Source organism: Hyla sarda, chromosome 2 (assembly GCF_029499605.1).
Source record: "Hyla sarda isolate aHylSar1 chromosome 2, aHylSar1.hap1, whole genome shotgun sequence".
Lineage (NCBI taxonomy): Eukaryota > Metazoa > Chordata > Amphibia > Anura > Hylidae > Hyla > Hyla sarda.
The window spans coordinates 341681338-341694304 of record NC_079190.1 but is presented as its reverse complement, the minus strand read 5'-3'; the positions used below and the strand labels follow the sequence as shown (position 1 = coordinate 341694304).

General features: G+C 33.5%; 17 non-coding genes across 17 annotated transcripts; all 17 read right to left on the bottom strand.

The window, feature by feature from the left end:
• Positions 1–76: 76 nt before the first annotated feature.
• On the bottom strand, positions 77–293 carry LOC130359185 (small nucleolar RNA U3). The gene has a single exon (XR_008889947.1). It is a non-coding gene; the product is annotated as a small nucleolar RNA U3 (small nucleolar RNA).
• Positions 294–850: 557 nt separating this feature from the next.
• LOC130359211 (small nucleolar RNA U3) lies at positions 851–1068 on the bottom strand. The gene has a single exon (XR_008889970.1). It is a non-coding gene; the product is annotated as a small nucleolar RNA U3 (small nucleolar RNA).
• Positions 1069–1633: 565 nt separating this feature from the next.
• Positions 1634–1850, bottom strand: LOC130359316 (small nucleolar RNA U3). Its single transcript, XR_008890064.1, has one exon. It is a non-coding gene; the product is annotated as a small nucleolar RNA U3 (small nucleolar RNA).
• Positions 1851–2416: 566 nt separating this feature from the next.
• Positions 2417–2633, bottom strand: LOC130359299 (small nucleolar RNA U3). The gene has a single exon (XR_008890049.1). It is a non-coding gene; the product is annotated as a small nucleolar RNA U3 (small nucleolar RNA).
• Positions 2634–3198: 565 nt separating this feature from the next.
• On the bottom strand, positions 3199–3415 carry LOC130360097 (small nucleolar RNA U3). The gene has a single exon (XR_008890577.1). It is a non-coding gene; the product is annotated as a small nucleolar RNA U3 (small nucleolar RNA).
• Positions 3416–3980: 565 nt separating this feature from the next.
• Positions 3981–4197, bottom strand: LOC130359335 (small nucleolar RNA U3). Its single transcript, XR_008890081.1, has one exon. It is a non-coding gene; the product is annotated as a small nucleolar RNA U3 (small nucleolar RNA).
• A 565-nt stretch (positions 4198–4762) lies between these two features.
• Positions 4763–4979, bottom strand: LOC130359048 (small nucleolar RNA U3). Its single transcript, XR_008889824.1, has one exon. It is a non-coding gene; the product is annotated as a small nucleolar RNA U3 (small nucleolar RNA).
• A 568-nt stretch (positions 4980–5547) lies between these two features.
• LOC130358936 (small nucleolar RNA U3) lies at positions 5548–5764 on the bottom strand. The gene has a single exon (XR_008889725.1). It is a non-coding gene; the product is annotated as a small nucleolar RNA U3 (small nucleolar RNA).
• Positions 5765–6323: 559 nt separating this feature from the next.
• Positions 6324–6540, bottom strand: LOC130359260 (small nucleolar RNA U3). Its single transcript, XR_008890013.1, has one exon. It is a non-coding gene; the product is annotated as a small nucleolar RNA U3 (small nucleolar RNA).
• Positions 6541–7108: 568 nt separating this feature from the next.
• On the bottom strand, positions 7109–7325 carry LOC130359147 (small nucleolar RNA U3). The gene has a single exon (XR_008889913.1). It is a non-coding gene; the product is annotated as a small nucleolar RNA U3 (small nucleolar RNA).
• A 556-nt stretch (positions 7326–7881) lies between these two features.
• On the bottom strand, positions 7882–8098 carry LOC130359197 (small nucleolar RNA U3). Its single transcript, XR_008889958.1, has one exon. It is a non-coding gene; the product is annotated as a small nucleolar RNA U3 (small nucleolar RNA).
• Positions 8099–8657: 559 nt separating this feature from the next.
• On the bottom strand, positions 8658–8874 carry LOC130359245 (small nucleolar RNA U3). Its single transcript, XR_008889999.1, has one exon. It is a non-coding gene; the product is annotated as a small nucleolar RNA U3 (small nucleolar RNA).
• A 556-nt stretch (positions 8875–9430) lies between these two features.
• LOC130359111 (small nucleolar RNA U3) lies at positions 9431–9647 on the bottom strand. The gene has a single exon (XR_008889880.1). It is a non-coding gene; the product is annotated as a small nucleolar RNA U3 (small nucleolar RNA).
• A 568-nt stretch (positions 9648–10215) lies between these two features.
• LOC130358911 (small nucleolar RNA U3) lies at positions 10216–10432 on the bottom strand. The gene has a single exon (XR_008889703.1). It is a non-coding gene; the product is annotated as a small nucleolar RNA U3 (small nucleolar RNA).
• Positions 10433–10999: 567 nt separating this feature from the next.
• On the bottom strand, positions 11000–11216 carry LOC130359338 (small nucleolar RNA U3). The gene has a single exon (XR_008890084.1). It is a non-coding gene; the product is annotated as a small nucleolar RNA U3 (small nucleolar RNA).
• A 556-nt stretch (positions 11217–11772) lies between these two features.
• On the bottom strand, positions 11773–11989 carry LOC130360178 (small nucleolar RNA U3). Its single transcript, XR_008890650.1, has one exon. It is a non-coding gene; the product is annotated as a small nucleolar RNA U3 (small nucleolar RNA).
• Positions 11990–12547: 558 nt separating this feature from the next.
• Positions 12548–12764, bottom strand: LOC130358965 (small nucleolar RNA U3). Its single transcript, XR_008889750.1, has one exon. It is a non-coding gene; the product is annotated as a small nucleolar RNA U3 (small nucleolar RNA).
• Between the last annotated feature and the right edge of the window lie 203 nt (positions 12765–12967).

Genomic DNA, 12967 nt, shown 5'->3' with positions numbered 1-12967 from the left:
AAGTAACACTGTAGAGAATTGAAATGCATGGTTTAACACTTTAATTTAACATAACTTGGTGTTACATACTACACTCACCACTCTGAAAGAACTTTCTTCTATTACTTCTTTTGAAAAAAAGAAGAACACAGTCATCAAAAGCAGACAACCATTGCAAAACTGCAATGTTGTCAACCGCTTTCATGCTCAGAAGAAAGCTCTAAATCTCATCATTGTGCATAGTGAGCTTGGACTCTTTCAGCCACATTTCTCCCTTCAAAGACTTTAGAAATGATCCCTGAAAGTATAGCCCTAACAATTAGGATTTTCAGATTTTTCCCACCTATACGGTTTAACCTTTTAACTGAAGCTGAGAGCATTTTCTAAAGTTCCGAGTTTGAGTTGTGAAACAAAAAGGTTGTGTCAAATGTCAGTAAAAACAAAATAGTTTTTCAAAGTATGTTGAAGGTTTATATGGAAATCCTTCAAACATGAGTATGATAGAGTACATGTTGTCATCAGTTGCGTCGAGATCTAGGCTGAGTTCAACTATTCCAGATGTTAACCCAGCCTTACTAAAGAATATCTCAACATAAAAAAAGTATAAAATATTTGTCATGCCACAACATCTCTTTCCTACAATCAAAAAACCGGACTCAGGGCATATGTTACCTGAGTTTTGATACCTTTGTACTAAAAAAAACTTTATAGCAGCCTCCTGAGCTTTGGCTCAAAAATACAAAACTTTCTTAAGTTTATTATATGGTTAACTAGATTAAAAAAAGAAGATAGAGCAAGTAACACAGTAGAGAATTGAAACACATGGTTTAACACTTTAATTTAACATAACTTGGTGTCACATACTACACTCACCACTCTGAAAGAACTTTCTTCTATTATTTCTTTTGAAAAAAAAGAAGAACACAGTAATCAAAAGCAGACAACCATTGCTAAACTGCAATGTTGTCAACCGCTTTCATGCTCAGAAGAAAGCTCTAAATCTCATCATTGTGGATGGTGAGCTTGGTCTCTTTCAGCCACATTTCTCCCTTCAAAGACTTTAGAAATGATCCCTGAAAGTATAGCCCTAACAATTAGGATTTTCAGATTTTTCCCACCTATACGGTTTAACCTTTTAACTGAAGCTGAGATAATTTTCAAAAGTTCCGAGTTTGAGTTGTGAAACAAAAAGGTTGTGTCAAATGTCAGTAAAAACAAAATAGTTTTTCAAAGTATGTTGAAGGTTTATATGGAAATCAATGAAATCCTTTAAACATGAGTATGATAGAGTACATGTTGTCATCAGTTGCGTCGAGATCTAGGCTGACTTCAACTATTCCAGATGTTAACCCAGCCTTACTAAAGAAAATCTCAACATAAAAAAAGTATAAAATATTTGTCATGCCACAACATCTCTTTCCTACAATCATAAAACCGGACTCAGGGCATATGTTACCTGAGTTTTGATACTTTTGTACAAAAAAAATTTATAGCAGCCTCGTGAGCTTTAGCTCAAAAATACAAAACTTTCTTAAGTTTATTATATGGTTAACTGTAGATTAAAAAAGAAGATAAAGCAAGTAACACTGTAGAGAATTGAAAAGCATGGTTTAACACTTTAATTTAACATAACTTGGTGTTACATACTACACTCACCACTCTGAAAGAACTTTCTTCTATTACTTCTTTTGAAAAAAAGAAGAACACAGTCATCAAAAGCAGACAACCATTGCAAAACTGCAATGTAGTCAACCACTTTCATGCTCAGAAGAAAGCTCTAAATCTCATTATTGTGGATAGTGAGCTTGGACTCTTTCAGCCACATTTCTCCCTTCAAAGACTTTTGAAATGATCTCTGAAAGTATAGCCCTAACAATTAGGATTTTCAGATTTTTCCCACCTATACGGTTTAACCTTTTAACTGAAGCCGAGATCCTTTTCAAAAGTTCCGAGTTTGAGTTGTGAAACAAAAAGGTTGTGTCAAATGTCAGTAAAAACAAAATAGTTTTTCAAAGTATGTTGAAGGTTTATATGGAAATCAATGAAATCCTTTAAACATGAGTATGATAGAGTACATGTTGTCATCAGTTGCGTCGAGATCTAGGCTGAGTTCAACTATTCCAGATGTTAACCCAGCCTTACTAAAGAAAATCTCAACATAAAAAAGTATAAAATATTTGTCATGCCACAACATCTCTTTCCTACAATCAAAAAACCGGATTCAGGGCATATGTTACCTGAGTTTTGATACTTTTGTACTAAAAAAAACTTTATAGCAGCCTCCTGAGCTTTGGCTCAAAAATACAAAACTTTCTTAAGTTTATTATATGGTTAACTGTAGATTAAAAAAGAAGATAGAGCAAGTAACACTGTAGAGAATTGAAATGCATGGTTTAACACTTTAATTTAACATAACTTGGTGTTACATACTACACTCACCACTCTGAAAGAACTTTCTTCTATTACTTCTTTTGAAAAAAAGAAGAACACAGTCATCAAAAGCAGCCAACCATTGTAAAACTGCAATGTTGTCAACCGCTTTCATGCTCAGAAGAAAGCTCTAAATCTCATCATTGTGGATAGTGAGCTTGGACTCTTTCAGCCACATTTCTCCCTTCAAAGACATTAGAAATGATCCCTGAAAGTATAGCCCTAACAATTAGGATTTTCAGATTTTACCCACCTATACGGTTTAACCTTTTAACTGAAGCTGAGAACATTTTCTAAAGTTCCGAGTTTGAGTTGTGAAACAAAAAGGTTGTGTCAAATGTCAGTAAAAACAAAATAGTTTTTCAAAGTATGTTGAAGGTTTATATGGAAATCAATGAAATCCTTTAAACATGAGTATGATAGAGTACATGTTGTCATCAGTTGCGTCGAGATCTAGGCTGAGTTCAACTATTCCAGATGTTAACCCAGCCTTACTAAAGAAAATCTCAACATAAAAAAAGTATAAAATATTTGTCATGCCACAACATCTCTTTCCTACAATCATAAAACCGGACTCAGGGCATATGTTACCTGAGTTTTGATACTTTTGTACTAAAAAAATTTATAGCAGCCTCGTGAGCTTTAGCTCAAAAATACAAAACTTTCTTAAGTTTATTATATGGTTAACTGTAGATTAAAAAAGAAGATAAAGCAAGTAACACTGTAGAGAATTGAAATGCATGGTTTAACACTTTAATTTAACATAACTTGGTGTTACATACTATACTCACCACTCTGAAAGAACTTTCTTCTATTACTTCTTTTGAAAAAAAGAAGAACACAGTCATCAAAAGCAGACAACCATTGCAAAACTGCAATGTTGTCAACCGCTTTCATGCTCAGAAGAAAGCTCTAAATCTCATCATTGTGGATAGTGAGCTTGGACTCTTTCAGCCACATTTCTCCCTTCAAAGACTTTAGAAATGATCCCTGAAAGTATAGCCCTAACAATTAGGATTTTCAGATTTTTCCCACCTATACGGTTAACCTCTTAACTGAAGCTGAGATCATTTTCAAAAGTTCCGAGTTGGAGTTGTGAAACAAAAAGGTTGTGTCAAATGTCAGTAAAAACAAAATAGTTTTTCAAAGTATGTTGAAGGTTTATATGGAAATCAATGAAATCCTTTAAACATGAGTATGATAGAGTACATGTTGTCATCAGTTGCGTCGAGATCTAGGCTGAGTTCAACTATTCCAGATGTTAACCCAGCCTTACTAAAGAAAATCTCAACATAAAAAAAGTATAAAATATTTGTCATGCCACAACATCTCTTTCCTACAATCAAAAAACCGGACTCAGGGCATATGTTACCTGAGTTTTAATACTTTTGTAATAAAAAAAACTTTATAGCAGCCTCCTGAGCTTTGGCTCAAAAATACAAAACTTTCTTAAGTTTATTATATGGTTAACTGTAGATTAAAAAGAAGATAAAGCAAGTAACACTGTAAAGAATTGAAAAGTATGGTTTAACACTTTAATTTAACATAACTTGGTGTTACATACTACACTCACCACTCTGAAATAACTTTCTTCTATTACTTCTTTTGAAAAAAAGAAGAACACAGTCATCAAAAGCAGACAACCATTGCAAAACTGCAATGTTGTCAACCGCTTTCATGCTCAGAAGAAAGCTCTAAATCTCATCATTGTTGATAGTGAGCTTGGACTCTTTCTGCCACATTTCTCCCTTCAAAGACTTTAGAAATGATTTCTGAAAGTATAGCCCTAACAATTAGGATTTTCAGATTTTTCCCACCTATACGGTTTAACCTTTTAACTGAAGCCGAGATCCTTTTCAAAAGTTCCGAGTTTGAGTTGTGAAACAAAAAGGTTGTGTCAAATGTCAGTAAAAACAAAATAGTTTTTCAAATTATGTTGAAGGTTTATATGGAAATCAATGAAATCCTTTAAACATGAGTATGATAGAGTACATGTTGTCATCAGTTGCGTCGAGATCTAGGCTGAGTTCAACTATTCCAGATGTTAACCCAGCCTTACTAAAGAAAATCTCAACATAAAAAAAGTATAAAATATTTGTCATGCCACAACATCTCTTTCCTACAATCATAAAACCGGACTCAGGGCATATGTTACCTGAGTTTTGATACTTTTGTACTAAAAAAATTTATAGCAGCCTCGTGAGCTTTAGCTCAAAAATACAAAACTTTCTTAAGTTTATTATATGGTTAACTGTAGATTAAAAAAGAAGATAAAGCAAGTAACACTGTAGAGAATTGAAATGCATGGTTTAACACTTTAATTTAACATAACTTGGTGTTACATACTATACTCACCACTCTGAAAGAACTTTCTTCTATTACTTCTTTTGAAAAAAAGAAGAACACAGTCATCAAAAGCAGCCAACCATTGTAAAACTGCAATGTTGTCAACCGCTTTCATGCTCAGAAGAAAGCTCTAAATCTCATCATTGTGGATAGTGAGCTTGGACTCTTTCAGCCACATTTCTCCCTTCAAAGACTTTAGAAATGATCCCTGAAAGTATAGCCCTAACAATTAGGATTTTCAGATTTTTCCCACCTATACGGTTTAACCTTTTTACTGAAGCTGAGAACATTTTCTAAAGTTCCGAGTTTGAGTTGTGAAACAAAAAGGTTGTGTCAAATGTCAGTAAAAACAAAATAGTTTTTCAAAGTATGTTGAAGGTTTATATGGAAATCAATGAAATCCTTTAAACATGAGTATGATAGAGTACATGTTGTCATCAGTTGCGTCGAGATCTAGGCTGAGTTCAACTATTCCAGATGTTAACGCAGCCTTACTAAAGAAAATCTCAACATAAAAAAAGTATAAAATATTTGTCATGCCACAACATCTCTTTCCTACAATCAAAAATCCGGACTCAGGGCATATGTTACCTGAGTTTTGATACCTTTGTACTAAAAAAAAACTTTATAGCAGCCTCCTGAGCTTTGGCTCAAAAATACAAAACTTTCTTAAGTTTATTATATGGTTAACTGTAGATTAAAAAAGAAGATAAAGCAAGTAACACTGTAGAGAATTGAAAAGCATGGTTTAACACTTTAATTTAACATAACTTGGTGTTACATACTACACTCACCACTCTGAAAGAACTTTCTTCTATTACTTCTTTTGAAAATAAGAAGAACACAGTCATCAAAAGCAGACAACCATTGCAAAACTGCAATGTTGTCAACCGCTTTCATGCTCAGAAGAAAGCTCTAAATCTCATCATTGTGGATAGTGAGCTTGGACTCTTTCAGCCACATTTCTTCCTTCAAAGACTTTAGAAATGATCCCTGAAAGTATAGCCCTAACAATTAGGATTTTCAGATTTTTCCCACCTATACGGTTTAACCTTTTAACTGAAGCTGAGAGCATTTTCTAAAGTTCCGAGTTTGAGTTGTGAAACAAAAAGGTTGTGTCAAATGTCAGTAAAAACAAAATAGTTTTTCAAAGTATGTTGAAGGTTTATATGGAAATCCTTTAAACATGAGTATGATAGAGTCCATGTTGTCATCAGTTGCGTCGAGATCTAGGCTGAGTTCAACTATTCCAGATGTTAACCCAGCCTTACTAAAGAAAATCTCAACATAAAAAAAGTATAAAATATTTGTCATGCCACAACATCTCTTTCCTACAATCATAAAACCGGACTCAGGGCATATGTTACCTGAGTTTTGATACCTTTATACTAAAAAAAACTTTATAGCAGCCTCCTAAGCTTTGGCTCAAAAATACAAAACTTTCTTAAGTTTATTATATGGTTAACTGTAGATTAAAAAAAGAAGATAGAGCAAGTAACACAGTAGAGAATTGAAACACATGGTTTAACACTTTAATTTAACATAACTTGGTGTTACATACTACACTCACCACTCTGAAAGAACTTTCTTCTATTACTTCTTTTGAAAAAAAGAAGAACACAGTCATCAAAAGCAGACAACCATTGCAAAACTGCAATGTAGTCAACCGCTTTCATGCTCAGAAGAAAGCTCTAAATCTCATCATTGTGGATAGTGAGCTTGGACTCTTTCAGCCACATTTCTCCCTTCAAAGACTTTTGAAATGATCTCTGAAAGTATAGCCCTAACAATTAGGATTTTCAGATTTTTCCCACCTATACGGTTTAACCTTTTAACTGAAGCCGAGATCCTTTTCAAAAGTTCCGAGTTTGAGTTGTGAAACAAAAAGGTTGTGTCAAATGTCAGTAAAAACAAAATAGTTTTTCAAAGTATGTTGAAGGTTTATATGGAAATCAATGAAATCCTTTAAACATGAGTATGATAGAGTACATGTTGTCATCAGTTGCGTCGAGATCTAGGCTGAGTTCAACTATTCCAGATGTTAACCCAGCCTTACTAAAGAATATCTCAACATAAAAAAAGTATAAAATATTTGTCATGCCACAACATCTCTTTCCTACAATCAAAAAACCGGACTCAGGGCATATGTTACCTGAGTTTTGATACTTTTGTAATAAAAAAAACTTTATAGCAGCCTCGTGAGCTTTGGTTCAAAAATACAAAACTTTCTTAAGTTTATTATATGGTTAACTGTAGATTAAAAAAAGAAGATAGAGCAAGTAACACAGTAGAGAATTGAAACACATGGTTTAACACTTTAATTTAACATAACTTGGTGTTACATACTACACTCACCACTCTGAAAGAACTTTCTTCTATTACTTCTTTTGAAAAAAAGAAGAACACAGTCATCAAAAGCAGACAACCATTGCAAAAATTCAATGTTGTCAAACGCTTTCATGCTCAGAAGAAAGCTCTAAATCTCATCATTGTGGATAGTGAGCTTGGACTCTTTCAGCCACATTTCTCCCTTCAAAGACTTTAGAAATGATCCCTGAAAGTATAGCCCTAACAATTAGGATTTTCAGATTTTTCACACCTATACGGTTTAACCTTTTAACTGAAGCTGAGATCATTTTCAAAAGTTCCGAGTTTGAGTTGTGAAACAAAAAGGTTGTGTCAAATGTCAGTAAAAACAAAATAGTTTTTCAAAGTATGTTGAAGGTTTATATGGAAATCCTTCAAACATGAGTATGATAGAGTACATGTTGTCATCAGTTGCGTCGAGATCTAGGCTGAGTTCAACTATTCCAGATGTTAACCCAGCCTTACTAAAGAAAATCTCAACATAAAAAAAGTATAAAATATTTGTCATGCCACAACATCTCTTTCCTACAATCATAAAACCGGACTCAGGGCATATGTTACCTGAGTTTTGATACTTTTGTACTAAAAAAATTTATAGCAGCCTCGTGAGCTTTAGCTCAAAAATACAAAACTTTCTTAAGTTTATTATATGGTTAACTGTAGATTAAAAAAGAAGATAAAGCAAGTAACACTGTAGAGAATTGAAATGCATGGTTTAACACTTTAATTTAACATAACTTGGTGTTACATACTACACTCACCACTCTGAAAGAACTTTCTTCTATTACTTCTTTTGAAATAAAGAAGAACACAGTCATCAAAAGCAGACAACCATTGCAAAACTGCAATGTTGTCAACCGCTTTCATGCTCAGAAAAAAGCTCTAAATCTCATCATTGTGGATAGTGAGCTTGGACTCTTTCAGCCACATTTCTCCCTTCAAAGACTTTAGAAATGATCGCTGAAAGTATAGCCCTAACAATTAGGATTTTCAGATTTTTCCCACCTATACGGTTTAACCTTTTAACTGAAGCCGAGATCCTTTTCAAAAGTTCCGAGTTTGAGTTGTGAAACAAAAAGGTTGTGTCAAATGTCAGTAAAAACAAAATAGTTTTTCAAAGTATGTTGAAGGTTTATATGGAAATCCTTCAAACATGAGTATGATAGAGTACATGTTGTCATCAGTTGCGTCGAGATCTAGGCTGAGTTCAACTATTCCAGATGTTAACCCAGCCTTACTAAAGAATATCTCAACATAAAAAAAGTATAAAATATTTGTCATGCCACAACATCTCTTTCCTACAATCAAAAAACCGGACTCAGGGCATATGTTACCTGAGTTTTGATACCTTTGTACTAAAAAAAACTTTATAGCAGCCTCCTGAGCTTTGGCTCAAAAATACAAAACTTTCTTAAGTTTATTATAAGGTTAACTGTAGATTAAAAAAAGAAGATAGAGCAAGTAACACAGTAGAGAATTGAAACACATGGTTTAACACTTTAATTTAACATAACTTGGTGTTACATACTACACTCACCAATCTGAAAGAACTTTCTTCTATTATTTCTTTTGAAAAAAAGAAGAACACAGTCATCAAAAGCAGACAACCATTGCTAAACTGCAATGTTGTCAACCGCTTTCATGCTCAGAAGAAAGCTCTAAATCTCATCATTGTGGATGATGAGCTTGGTCTCTTTCAGCCACATTTCTCCCTTCAAAGACTTTAGAAATGATCCCTGAAAGTATAGCCCTAACAATTAGGATTTTCAGATTTTTCCCACCTATACGGTTTAACCTTTTAACTGAAGCTGAGATAATTTTCAAAAGTTCCGAGTTTGAGTTGTGAAACAAAAAGGTTGTGTCAAATGTCAGTAAAAACAAAATAGTTTTTCAAAGTATGTGAAGGTTTATATGGAAATCCTTTAAACATGAGTATGATAGAGTACATGTTGTCATCAGTTGCGTCGAGATCTAGGCTGAGTTCAACTATTCCAGATGTTAACCCAGCCTTACTAAAGAAAATCTCAACATAAATAAGTATAAAATATTTGTCATGCCACAACATCTCTTGCCTACAATCTTAAAACCGGACTCAGGGCATATGTTACCTGAGTTTTGATACTTTTGTAATAAAAAAAACTTTATAGCAGCCTCGTGAGCTTTGGCTCGAAAATACAAAACTTTCTTGAGTTTATTATATGGTTAACTGTAGATTAAAAAAGAAGATAAAGCAAGTAACACTGTAGAGAATTGAAATGCATGGTTTAACACTTTAATTTAACATAACTTGGTGTTACATACTACACTCACCACTCTGAAAGAACTTTCTTCTATTACTTCTTTTGAAAAAAAGAAGAACACAGTCATCAAAAGCAGCCAACCATTGTAAAACTGCAATGTTGTCAACCGCTTTCATGCTCAGAAGAAAGCTCTAAATCTCTTCATTGTGGATAGTGAGCTTGGACTCTTTCAGCCACATTTCTCCCTTCAAAGACTTTAGAAATGATCCCTGAAAGTATAGCCCTAACAATTAGGATTTTCAGATTTTTCCCACCTATACGGTTTAACCTTTTAACTGAAGCTGAGATCATTTTCAAAAGTTCCGAGTTTGAGTTGTGAAACAAAAAGGTTGTGTCAAATGTCAGTAAAAACAAAATAGTTTTTCAAAGTATGTTGAAGGTTTATATGGAAATCAATGAAATCCTTTAAACATGAGTATGATAGAGTACATGTTGTCATCAGTTGCGTCGAGATCTAGGCTGAGTTCAACTATTCCAGATGTTAACCCAGCCTTACTAAAGAAAATCTCAACTTAAAAAAAGTATAAAATATTTGTCATGCCACAACATCTCTTTCCTACAATCAAAAAACCGGACTCAGGGCATATGTTACCTGAGTTTTGATACTTTTGTAATAAAAAAAACTTTATAGCAGCCTCGTGAGCTTTGGTTCAAAAATACAAAACTTTCTTAAGTTTATTATATGGTTAACTGTAGATTAAAAAAAGAAGATAGAGCAAGTAACACAGTAGAGAATTGAAACACATGGTTTAACACTTTAATTTAACATAACTTGGTGTTACATACTACACTCACCACTCTGAAAGAACTTTCTTCTATTACTTCTTTTGAAAAAAAGAAGAACACAGTCATCAAAAGCAGACAACCATTGCAAAACTGCAATGTAGTCAACCGCTTTCATGCTCAGAAGAAAGCTCTAAATCTCATCATTGTGGATAGTGAGCTTGGACTCTTTCAGCCACATTTCTCCCTTCAAAGACTTTAGAAATGATCCCTGAAAGTATAGCCCCAACAATTAGGATTTTCAGATTTTTCCCACCTATACGGTTTAACCTTTTAACTGAAGCTGAGATCATTTTCAAAAGTTCCGAGTTTGAGTTGTGAAACAAAAAGGTTGTGTCAAATGTCAGTAAAAGCAAAATAGTTTTTCAAAGTATGTTGAAGGTTTATATGGAAATCAATGAAATCCTTTAAACATGAGTATGATAGAGTACATGTTGTCATCAGTTGCGTCGAGATCTAGGCTGAGTTCAACTATTCCAGATGTTAACCCAGCCTTACTAAAGAAAATCTCAACATAAAAAAAGTATAAAATATTTGTCATGCCACAACATCTCTTTCCTACAATCAAAAAACCGGACTCAGGGCATATGTTACCTGAGTTTTGATACTTTTGTAATAAAAAAAACTTTATAGCAGCCTCGTGAGCTTTGGCTCAAAAATACAAAACTTTCTTAAGTTTATTATATGGTTAACTGTAGATTATTAAAGAAGATAAAGCAAGTAACACTGTAGAGAATTGAAATGCATGGTTTAACACTTTAATTTAACATAACTTGGTGTTACATACTACACTCACCACTCTGAAAGAACTTTCTTCTATTACTTCTTTTGAAAATAAGAAGAACACAGTCATCAAAAGCAGCCAACCATTGTAAAACTGCAATGTTGTCAACCGCTTTCATGCTCAGAAGAAAGCTCTAAATCTCATCATTGTGGATAGTGAGCTTGGACTCTTTCAGCCACATTTCTCCCTTCAAAGATTTTAGAAATGATCCCTGAAAGTATAGCCCTAACAATTAGGATTTTCAGATTTTTCACACCTATACGGTTTAACCTTTTAACTGAAGCTGAGATCATTTTCAAAAGTTCCGAGTTTGAGTTGTGAAACAAAAAGGTTGTGTCAAATGTCAGTAAAAACAAAATAGTTTTTCAAAGTATGTTGAAGGTTTATATGGAAATCCTTCAAATATGAGTATGATAGAGTACATGTTGTCATCAATTGCGTCGAGATCTAGGCTGAGTTCAACTATTCCAGATGTTAACCCAGCCTTACTAAAGAAAATCTCAACATAAAAAAAGTATAAAATATTTGTCATGCCACAACATCTCTTTCCTACAATCATAAAACCGGACTCAGGGCATATGTTACCTGAGTTTTGATACTTTTGTACTAAAAAAATTTATAGCAGCCTCGTGAGCTTTAGCTCAAAAATACAAAACTTTCTTAAGTTTATTATATGGTTAACTGTAGATTAAAAAAGAAGATAAAGCAAGTAACACTGTAGAGATTTGAAATGCATGGTTTAACACTTTAATTTAACATAACTTGGTGTTACATACTACACTCACCACTCTGAAAGAACTTTCTTCTATTACTTCTTTTGAAAAAAAGAAGAACACAGTCATCAAAAGCAGACAACCATTGCAAAACTGCAATGTTGTCAACCGCTTTCATGCTCAGAAGAAAGCTCTAAATCTCATCATTGTGGATAGTGAGCTTGGACTCTTTCAGCCACATTTCTCCCTTCAAAGACTTTAGAAATGATCTCTGAAAGTATAGCCCTAACAATTAGGATTTTCAGATTTTTCCCACCTATACTGTTTAACCTTTTAACTGAAGCCGAGATCCTTTTCAAAAGTTCCGAGTTTGAGTTGTGAAACAAAAAGGTTGTGTCAAATGTCAGTAAAAACAAAATAGTTTTTCAAAGTATGTTGAAGGTTTATATGGAAATCCTTCAAACATGAGTATGATAGAGTACATGTTGTCATCAGTTGCGTCGAGATCTAGGCTGAGTTCAACTATTCCAGATGTTAACCCAGCCTTACTAAAGAATATCTCAACATAAAAAAAGTATCAAATATTTGTCATGCCACAACATCTCTTTCCTACAATCAAAAAACCGGACTCAGGGCATATGTTACCTGAGTTTTGATACCTTTGTACTAAAAAAAACTTTATAGCAGCCTCGTGAGCTTTAGCTCAAAAATACAAAACTTTCTTAAGTTTATTATATGGTTAACTGTAGATTAAAAAAGAAGATAAAGCAAGTAACACTGTAGAGAATTGAAATGCATGGTTTAACACTTTAATTTAACATAACTTGGTGTTACATACTACACTCACCACTCTGAAAGAACATTCTTCTATTACTTCTTTTGAAAAAAAGAAGAACACAGTCATCAAAAGCAGACAACCATTGCAAAACTGCAATGTTGTCAACCACTTTCATGCTCAGAAGAAAGCTCTAAATCTCATCATTGTGGATAGTGAGCTTGGACTCTTTCAGCCACATTTCTCCCTTCAAAGACTTTAGAAATGATCTCTGAAAGTATAGCCCTAACAATTAGGATTTTCAGATTTTTCCCACCTATACTGTTTAACCTTTTAACTGAAGCCGAGATCCTTTTCAAAAGTTCCGCGTTTGAGTTGTGAAACAAAAAGGTTGTGTCAAATGTCAGTAAAAACAAAATAGTTTTTCAAAGTATGTTGAAGGTTTATATGGAAATCAATGAAATCCTTTAAACATGAGTATGATAGAGTA